This window comes from Bufo bufo, chromosome 2 (assembly GCF_905171765.1).
Source record: "Bufo bufo chromosome 2, aBufBuf1.1, whole genome shotgun sequence".
In the NCBI taxonomy this organism is placed as follows: Eukaryota; Metazoa; Chordata; class Amphibia; order Anura; family Bufonidae; genus Bufo; species Bufo bufo.
In genome coordinates this window covers 716,929,960-716,940,675 of record NC_053390.1, presented here as the reverse complement: position 1 = coordinate 716,940,675, position 10,716 = coordinate 716,929,960, and the positions used below count along the sequence as shown (strand labels likewise).

The window sequence follows — 10,716 nt, the reverse complement described above, 5'->3', positions numbered from 1 at the left end:
GGATCATCCCGTTACTCTCCTTAAACACTGCCCAGTTGCTCAGCTTTTTCAAGTGTCTTTCCAGGATGTGATCCGTCTGCCTGCCACGGAGGCGTTCCAGACCACACAGAGCAGCAGCACCCCTACGACATCCTGGTGGGAAGAACTACATGTGGGGAACGAATCCACCCCAAAAGAGCAAATAGAGGGAGTCCTGAAGCTGGTGAAGGAGCACCACCAGGCTTTCAGCAAGCATTCCACGGACTATGGAGAGGTCAGTGTAATCAAACACACCATACCCACCGGCTCTCATCCTCCTATTAAGGAGAGGCACAGACCCATACCACCTACTACCTATCAATCTGTGAAAGAGATGATAAAAGAGATGAAAGACTCTAATATAATCCGGGACAGCCATAGTCCCTGGGCTGCGCCCCTAGTTCTTGCCCGAAAAAAAGATGGCAGCATAAGGTTCTGCGTGGATTACAGAAAAATTAATCAAATCACCCACAAAGATGCATATCCATTGCCACGCATTGAAGAGTCCTTGACTGCTCTGGGGTCATCAGCCTATTTCTCTACCTTGGACTTAACCAGTGGGTACTGGCAAGTACCCATGGCCCCAGAAGATCGAGAAAAGACTGCTTTCACTACACCTATGGGCCTGTTTGAATTCAATTATATGCCGTTTGGACTGTGTAACGCTCCAGGAACGTTCCAGAGGCTGATGGAACGTTGTTTAGGCCATAGGAATTTTGAGACTGTACTCTTGTATCTGGATGACGTCATTGTATACTCCAAAACGTATGAGGACCATCTAAAGCACCTGGGTGAGGTGTTTCAAGTTCTTGCTAAATATGGCCTCAAGATCAAGCCATCCAAGTGCCACCTACTGAAACCAGCAGTCAAATACCTTGGGCACGTTGTCAGTGCCGACGGAATACAGCCTGATCCTGATAAACTTGCTGCTGTCCGCAACTGGCCTACTCCAACGACCGTGAAAGAGGTGAGAAGCTTTCTCAGTTTTGCAGGGTACTACAGGCGTTTCATCCCGCACTTCGCACAAATTGCGGATCCCATCCAGGAACTGTTGAGGGGGCATCCAAAAAAGAGCCCCAAAACCCCTATTCCTGTTGAATGGAACCAAGAACGAGAAATTGCCTTTCAAATCCTAAAGAAGAAGTTGACTGAACCCCCTGTTCTGGGTTAGCCAGATTATCAGAAGCCGTTCCTCCTCTACACGGATGCCAGTAAAAGAGGCCTGGGGGCCGTGTTGGCTCAAGTGCAAGACAACAAAGAAAGGGTAATTGCCTACGCCAGCAGATCCCTGAAGGGAGCCGAAAAGAATGATCAGAATTACAGTTCTTTCAAGCTGGAGTTTCTTGCCTTAGTGTGGGCTGTGACTGAAAAGTTCAAAGACTATCTCGCTGCCACACCGTTTGTTGCCTTCACGGACAATAATCCCCTGGCGCATCTGAACACGGCCAAGTTAGGGGCACTGGAGCAAAGATGGGCCTCCCGCCTTGCCAACTATGACTTTACTGTGAAGTACCGGGCAGGCCGCTCCAATGATAATGCTGATGCCCTGTCGCGGCTTCCCACTACAGAGGCCCCAGATGATCTAAAAGATGCCTGGGAAGAAGTGGAGATGCCTGCATTCTACAATAAATTCGCCCAGCAGGATAATATCCGTACTGAAAATCTCCCTGCTGCTGATCCTCCCTCATCAGATGATCCTGAGTCTAGAGGCGATCAAGAAAGATGGATTAAGCTCCAGTGCGAAAGTAGAGTCCTCGGTGAACTGCTCGACTTCCTTACCAGTGGGAAAATCCCTGAGAGAATCCGCAGGAAGAGTGCAGACCCAGAACTAGTAAGACTGTGGAGACATCGCCACCAACTATTCCTTCAAAGAGGCCTGTTGCTCAGAAGGAGTCTGGATCCAGTGTCCTGTGATACAGTCTACCAGATTCTCCTGCCACGTCGGGATGCCAGCCTGGTACTGGACATGTACCACAACCAGTCCGGACACTTCGGGGTGCAAAAGACTGAGGCCACTATACGGAGGAGATTCTATTGGATAAGGGATGAGAGAAGATATCGAGAAATGGTGCCGAGAATGCACTGCTTGTGCTGTGGGGCGGACGGAACGCCATGACCAGAGGGCGCCTCTCCATCCTATTGTAAGTACAGCTCCTCTAGAATTGGTCGCGATTGATCATGTGAAGTTGGAGCCGAGTCGCTCTGGATATACATATGCCATGACTATAATTGACCACTTCACCAAGTTTGTCGTAGCAGTGCCTGTGAAAGACCTGACAGCCAAGACTACAGCGGAGGCGTTCTGGAAACATTTCCTTCTGCCCTACGGCTGTCCGGAAAGGATCCTCACCGATCAAGGGTCTGCGTTTGAGTCACAGCTGTTCCATGAGATGTGCCTGCTGCACAACTGCCAGAAAGTCCGGACCACCGCCTATCATCCGCAAGGTAACAGACTCTGTGAAAAGATGAATAAGACTCTCATTGAAATGTTGAGAGCAGTACCCCCTGAGACAAGGGGTGATTGGCCTACTCTGTTGCCGCAGCTCATGTACACTTACAACAACACCATCCATTGTTCCACCGGTTACACCCCGTTCTATTTGATATTTGGCCGACAAGGGAGATTGCCTGCGGACCACTCCCTGGGTGTTCAGGTACCGGATGTAATCAACCCCCTGCCCAGGACCGATTGGGTAGTGGAGCATCAAAGGCGTCTCCTCAATGCTAAGGAGATTGTCCAAGAACGGATGGAGATTGTTCGTGAGAGGCAGCAGAAGGACTATGACCAGACTGCCCATGCGGGACCCCTGGCTCTGGGAGACAAGGTATGGTTGAGAAACAACCACCGGACCAGCAAGTTGGACAGCAAATGGGAAAGGATTCCCTACCTTATTACTGCCATACCCAATGCTGCAGCCCACATTTACCAGGTCTCCAGAGAAGGAAAAGGTCCCCAAGTCGTTCACAGGAACCGTCTCAAACCCTGTATCGAAGGAGAACCAGCGGCGGAGGAGATGGAGCCTGAGCCTTCTGAGGAGGAATTGCCGGCTCCACCTATGGACCCTATGCAGGCTGTGGAGAACTTGATCCATGATAAAGAGCCACTCCACTGGGCCCTCACGCCTTGGTTGAATTGGCTGGTTCCTGCTCCTGTTCCTGTTGGTCTCCCGTCTCAGGAGACCTTACCTCAGAGAGTTCCTGAAGAAGTTCCAGAGGCGGTGAGCTCCCTTGACCTTCCTGAGTTCAGGCAGGAAGAATCTCCGCCACTAAGGAGGTCTACCCGTTCTACCAGGGGACACCCACCTGTGAGGTTTGAGGACTACATCATGAGCCCAGGTAGCCCCTCACGGGAAACCCCTGTTTAACTCTGTTGCAAGTCTGGGTACGGACTCATATTTGTTCCTTGAGCCTCCAAGAACTTTACATCGTTTTATATTGTTCTACTGTTATATTATGGACAATTTGCATTTATGGACTATCCTGGTTTATTGATACGCTGCACCAGGTCAGCGCCCCTTTTCACCATTCCTTCAGTTTAATGTTTGTATTGTTGCTGTGATATTTGCCATGTATGCCGGTTCTCATTTTGTCTTTCAGGCTGCAGTATCCAGCCGGGCAGGGCCCCTCCATGTTGCGCCGAGGACGGGCAACGTTATAGCGTGGTGGTATGTAGTGTCCCACTAGGTTAAGGTGGGCACTGCACAAAAGGGGTTAATGTGTCTTTATTACATTTAATGTTATGTGTATGCATTTCCCTGTGTTTAACTGGTGTCAGGCCTAGTTAGGGTGCAGTTTAACCTCCCAGACATTAGAGGGAGCCAGAGAGCCCTAGATATATATAGGAAGGCCCAGGCAGGGGAGTGGTAGTTCATTCCAGGGGACTAGAGGAGTTACTTCGTCCACCTGAAGCTCCTGAGGCTAGGCTTAGCTCAGTAGAGACACCCCAGTTGCAGGACAGCACCTCCTGGGAGAAACCTGCAGCTTCCCAACCAAGCAAGGATAATACAAGTCAGATAAGTACCCTGATGGGCAGAGGTTCTATAAAGTACAGCAAGCGCCAATACTGGAGAGAGGATTTATATACCAAGGATTAAAGCCAGCATTTAGGCATCCGGGCCTTGGGATTCAGCCAGCTAGAATAGCTGAAGGGAATAGAGCAGCATTGCACTGCAAAGCATTAACTGTTGCACCCTCCAAGTATCTTGCATGATTAATTCCTGCCACTATTTAAAGTCTACCTGCTTGTGAAGTATTGTTCAAGGGACTGCATTATCATCACAATCACCTGTAACTGTATGTACAAAGTTGGACTGTGTTCACCAAGTAAAGCAACGTTTGGTTTATCCACTGCGTACTCAGTTATTCCTCCTATAAATCGGTGTGCCACCGTTACAGGCACTGGCGTCACGAAACCAACAGGGACCTTGCCCCAGGCACTCAAAATACCTGTAACATCCAGGGCACCTCATCCACCATCAGGCCTGGTCCCTACAAACAGAGTGTGCCCCAGAGGAACTGTGTCTACCTCTCATTCACTGCCGCATGCCTGCCCAGGGTTCTCCAATACAGTGAGCAACCCTCGATTGCCCATAACCGTGACCTCACATCGCAATACCCTGCAGGTCTGGCGTGCTGCAGATTTGGTATCACTAGAAGCAATAGCTATATATATTCTTATGGCGAATCTGTATTGGTTGCCATAAACCAGTGGTCCCAAACCAGTGGCTCTCCAGTTGTTGTAAAACTATAACTCCCAAGATACCTCTGGCTATAAGGGAATGTTTGGAGTTGTAGTTTTGTATAGCTAGAGAGTCACCGGATGGACACCATGGCTATAAAGCATAGAAGGGACCTCAGAGTCTCGAAATCCTTTCCGATTTGCGGTCCGCAAATAACGGACCCGTGTGTCCGCGTTTTGCGGACAAATGACTTCCGTATGTCTTCCGTTTTTTACGGTCCGCAAAAAACGGAAGGAAAAAATAAAAGTGAGAGAGAAAAAAAATATATATTTATGCCTTCAAAAATATGGAAACGGATCCGCAAAAAAAAAAAATGGATGACATACGGAAACCATTCCGTATGTCATCTGCAATTTGCGGATCCATTGACTTGAATGGTGCTGCGGACCGATCTGTACGGACAATAGTAGGAAATGTTTCATATTTTTTCCGGAATAGAAATGCAAACACACACCCATAAGAAAGAATGGGTCCGCTTCTATTCCGCAAAATGCGTAACGGATGCGGATCGGACGCGGAAAAAATAAAGCGGTCATGTGAATGTACCCTATGTGAAATGTATATTCCAAGCTGTATTTACTGTCAGGAAGTGTAAAAGTCCCTACAATGTATTGGCTGCTGCTCATAGACTTCGTGATCTGCACCCGTATAGTACGTACCATATCAGTGAAGGAGCTATCGATCAGCACACCATCAGGCCTCCTGCCTGCATCCGATAACTCAGGAAGTAGAAACCACGCCTAATCCAACAGGGAGCAGAATAGATGCATATTATTATTATATCATTACATGGTATTATTCATACATATTATTTCTATGCATCATTATTAGAGATGAGCGAATTTCTCAAAAATTTGATTCAGCCTTCTCTGCTTCAATACTGTGGAATGATTCCTCCCTATCCTTTCCCTGAACTTCTATAAAACAAAATAAAAGTTTTCCAGTCTTTTCTAGCACTGTCCCTAGCGCCTGCTGACATCTCTCCCTGCACTAAGTACACTGGAAAATGGCTGAATCCAAGATGGCTGAGGCTATTTATAGGGCTGTGACATCACAGGGCTGGCTGGCTGCTGATTGGCTGCATGCATGGCATTGTGGGTGATCCCTCCTTCCCAGAGTTCCTTGCTCCATGTCCTAACATGTGCAGCAGCCATTTTAGGAAAAAATGTGATTTGTTACCAAGAAGTGTGAGGAAACTCAGTTTCGGTGCGAACTGAATTTTCCCTGAAATTCGGATCAAATTTCACTTTGTCAACTTGGATTCAGGGCACCTCATCCACCATCAGGCCTGGTCCCTACAAACAGAGTGTGCCCCAGAGGAACTGTGTCTACCTCTCATTCACTGCCGCATGCCTGCCCAGGGTTCTCCAATACAGTGAGCAACCCTCGATTGCCCATAACCGTGACCTCACATCGCAATACCCTGCAGGTCTGGCGTGCTGCATAAATTGGCGTCACGAACAGGATTTACGGAACATTCCTGCGCCATTGCGGATATAAAACTGTGTGCTAAAGACTGCCTTAAAGTGACCAAGCCCTATTGTTTTATTCAAAATTGCTGGGCCAAAGAACTGTCATAATTAGCGGTGTGAAGAGAACGTTTTCTGGACTGTTTGCTGCTTGTTTAAGCCACCGCTTGCTGTCAGTGAATAGACAGCCATTTTGCCACTTAAACCTGAGGTGGATTACAAGTGCGCCCGGTGAACTGTTTGGCACGAAAAAGAGAACTTTGGCGCGAAAAGAACCAGGCGGAGTCATCACCCAGCCGGCGAGGAGGAAGAACGCCGCCCTGTCTGGAGAAAAAGGTGCCGCCTACCTGAGTCCCGGAGCTACGAGAGGCCGCGCCCACCTGCTGACGCTGTACGCAGGACGTCCGACGCCCGTAGCCGCGCATCTCGCGAGACTTGGAGCGAGCACCACCGGAGTGAGTACCAACTTAAAACTGTTGCCGGCTCTGCTATTTACCTTACCGGAACGCTCTCGACCCCTGCCAGGGCACCGGAGGGAGCCCCGTTAGCGACAAAAGACTTTTCTGTGAAGAAAAAAAAAAAAAAGTTATTATCATTGCCGCTCCGGTCCGCTCTGCTACATTTAAAGGGCCATACCCACCTAGCAACGCCATGTCGACACCTGAGGAAATCGGACAGGTGGCCCCAGTCGTGCCTTCTGGAGTATCCCCAGCCGACCCTAGGGCCCCTGCCGCCGCGGCACCGCCAAGCATGATGCCGCTAACTATGCCGTACTATTTTGGGGCCCCCTGGTTCCCACGTTATTCAGGGGAAGCCCATAAGTTAAAGGACTTTAGGGAACAGATACTGGCCTTGTTCCGGCTTTATCCCATAAATGCCGAACAGCAAATGGAGATCCTCCTAGCTCAGTTGGAAGGGGCCGCCCGCAGGGAAGTCATGTCGTGGCCCCGCTCTGAGAAAAGTAGCCTGGAACAGATCTTTGATCGCTTGGGCACCACGTTTGAGGCCAGAATGGTGTCAGAAGTTAAAATGCGTTTCTTCAGCAGAAAGCAGCAACCTGGGGAGTCGCTCCGTGATTTTGCCCTGTCCTTACAAGAGACACTGAGAGCTGTAGTCCAAGTGGATCCTAAAGAAGCTGAGGACCAGGACCGGACTCTTAGAGAGCAATTCATTGCAGGCGTAAGTAATGAGCATTTAAAGGGCCAGCTACGCATGTTGTCAGCTCAACACCCCCACTGTGCCTTTCTGGACTTTAAAGAATTGGCCATCAGTATATTGGGCCAGAACCCGGCTCCAGGGACGGCAGCCTCCTATGAACCCCAGGCTTGTCAGCCAAAGACTGTTAATGTGGGGTCTGCAGGGGTCAGTCAGGCCACCCAAGCTCCAGTCACGGATGTAGTGGCAGCCCTCATGGAGCAAGTGAACCATCTTACTCTAAGTCTAGAGAAGGTGTGCAAGAAGATAGAGGAATGGGAGAGACCATTATTACTAGAAGATGAAAGTCCTCTTCCTCCAAGGCTCCCACCTGCATATGGAGACGTATATCCAAAAGAGCCTGATGGGCGACCAAGGTACCGGCCCAGAAGCAGAAAACAGCCTGTCTGTCACCACTGCAAGAAATATGGACATACTGAATCAATGTGCTGGCAGTTAAACGGGCAACCCCTGAGGCAGAGGACCGCCCCTCGGGAGGTAGAACAGTAGGTCCAAAGGATCCAAGCTGGATGCCTAAGTATGTAGGATCCCGTCCAAAAATTAATATATGCATCAACGGAGTACCCTTTGAAGCCCTCTTGGATACTGGGTCACAGGTCACCACCATTCAACGGCCTGCCTTTGACAAGTTCTGGGACCCAAGTCTTCTCACCCAGCCACCAGAGTCCTGGCTAGATATCATCGCCAGCAACGGTAAGCCAGTGGAAGTGCATGGGTATTGGGAACCTACCCTCCAAGTGGGAGAAGCCACCCTGCCACAGCAAGGCGTGATTGTGGTACAAGCAGGAGATAAAGGAGGACACCCTGTGATCTTAGGGACTAACGTTCTGAAAAATTGTTACTCTGAAGTGCTTGACGCCTTAAATCAAATTATATCTTCAGCCTCACCTGCTTCCAGAAGAGTTATCCAAAAGACTATTAGTGTGCTGAGTGCTCAACAAAAGTTTGCCAACAAGAAAGGAGAAATTTGCACTGTCCGGATCCGGGATAACCGACCGGTAATTCTGCCTCCAAACTCCCAGATCATCCTGTGGTGCCGTGCGGTGTTAGGGATCCAGGGCCAGGACTATCAAGCCCTAGTGGAACCTATTCCCTTTGAAAATCATCCCTTCGTACGGACAGCCAAGAGCATGGTGACTGTGTCTCAAGGTAAAGTGCCTGTCCGCTTAATTAACTTTGGGGATCATCCCGTTACTCTCCTTAAACACTGCCCAGTTGCTCAGCTTTTTCAAGTGTCTTTCCAGGATGTGATCCGTCTGCCTGCCACGGAGGCGTTCCAGACCACACAGAGCAGCAGCACCCCTACGACATCCTGGTGGGAAGAACTACATGTGGGGAACGAATCCACCCCAAAAGAGCAAATAGAGGGAGTCCTGAAGCTGGTGAAGGAGCACCACCAGGCTTTCAGCAAGCATTCCACGGACTATGGAGAGGTCAGTGTAATCAAACACACCATACCCACCGGCTCTCATCCTCCTATTAAGGAGAGGCACAGACCCATACCACCTACTACCTATCAATCTGTGAAAGAGATGATAAAAGAGATGAAAGACTCTAATATAATCCGGGACAGCCATAGTCCCTGGGCTGCGCCCCTAGTTCTTGCCCGAAAAAAAGATGGCAGCATAAGGTTCTGCGTGGATTACAGAAAAATTAATCAAATCACCCACAAAGATGCATATCCATTGCCACGCATTGAAGAGTCCTTGACTGCTCTGGGGTCATCAGCCTATTTCTCTACCTTGGACTTAACCAGTGGGTACTGGCAAGTACCCATGGCCCCAGAAGATCGAGAAAAGACTGCTTTCACTACACCTATGGGCCTGTTTGAATTCAATTATATGCCGTTTGGACTGTGTAACGCTCCAGGAACGTTCCAGAGGCTGATGGAACGTTGTTTAGGCCATAGGAATTTTGAGACTGTACTCTTGTATCTGGATGACGTCATTGTATACTCCAAAACGTATGAGGACCATCTAAAGCACCTGGGTGAGGTGTTTCAAGTTCTTGCTAAATATGGCCTCAAGATCAAGCCATCCAAGTGCCACCTACTGAAACCAGCAGTCAAATACCTTGGGCACGTTGTCAGTGCCGACGGAATACAGCCTGATCCTGATAAACTTGCTGCTGTCCGCAACTGGCCTACTCCAACGACCGTGAAAGAGGTGAGAAGCTTTCTCAGTTTTGCAGGGTACTACAGGCGTTTCATCCCGCACTTCGCACAAATTGCGGATCCCATCCAGGAACTGTTGAGGGGGCATCCAAAAAAGAGCCCCAAAACCCCTATTCCTGTTGAATGGAACCAAGAACGAGAAATTGCCTTTCAAATCCTAAAGAAGAAGTTGACTGAACCCCCTGTTCTGGGTTAGCCAGATTATCAGAAGCCGTTCCTCCTCTACACGGATGCCAGTAAAAGAGGCCTGGGGGCCGTGTTGGCTCAAGTGCAAGACAACAAAGAAAGGGTAATTGCCTACGCCAGCAGATCCCTGAAGGGAGCCGAAAAGAATGATCAGAATTACAGTTCTTTCAAGCTGGAGTTTCTTGCCTTAGTGTGGGCTGTGACTGAAAAGTTCAAAGACTATCTCGCTGCCACACCGTTTGTTGCCTTCACGGACAATAATCCCCTGGCGCATCTGAACACGGCCAAGTTAGGGGCACTGGAGCAAAGATGGGCCTCCCGCCTTGCCAACTATGACTTTACTGTGAAGTACCGGGCAGGCCGCTCCAATGATAATGCTGATGCCCTGTCGCGGCTTCCCACTACAGAGGCCCCAGATGATCTAAAAGATGCCTGGGAAGAAGTGGAGATGCCTGCATTCTACAATAAATTCGCCCAGCAGGATAATATCCGTACTGAAAATCTCCCTGCTGCTGATCCTCCCTCATCAGATGATCCTGAGTCTAGAGGCGATCAAGAAAGATGGATTAAGCTCCAGTGCGAAAGTAGAGTCCTCGGTGAACTGCTCGACTTCCTTACCAGTGGGAAAATCCCTGAGAGAATCCGCAGGAAGAGTGCAGACCCAGAACTAGTAAGACTGTGGAGACATCGCCACCAACTATTCCTTCAAAGAGGCCTGTTGCTCAGAAGGAGTCTGGATCCAGTGTCCTGTGATACAGTCTACCAGATTCTCCTGCCACGTCGGGATGCCAGCCTGGTACTGGACATGTACCACAACCAGTCCGGACACTTCGGGGTGCAAAAGACTGAGGCCACTATACGGAGGAGATTCTATTGGATAAGGGATGAGAGAAGATATCGAGAAATGGTGCCGAGA

General features: G+C 49.4%; 1 pseudogene; it reads left to right on the top strand.

Moving 5' to 3' along the window:
- Positions 1-301: 301 nt before the first annotated feature.
- On the top strand, positions 302-10,086 carry LOC120991016 (annotated as a pseudogene).
- Positions 10,087-10,716: the final 630 nt, after the last annotated feature.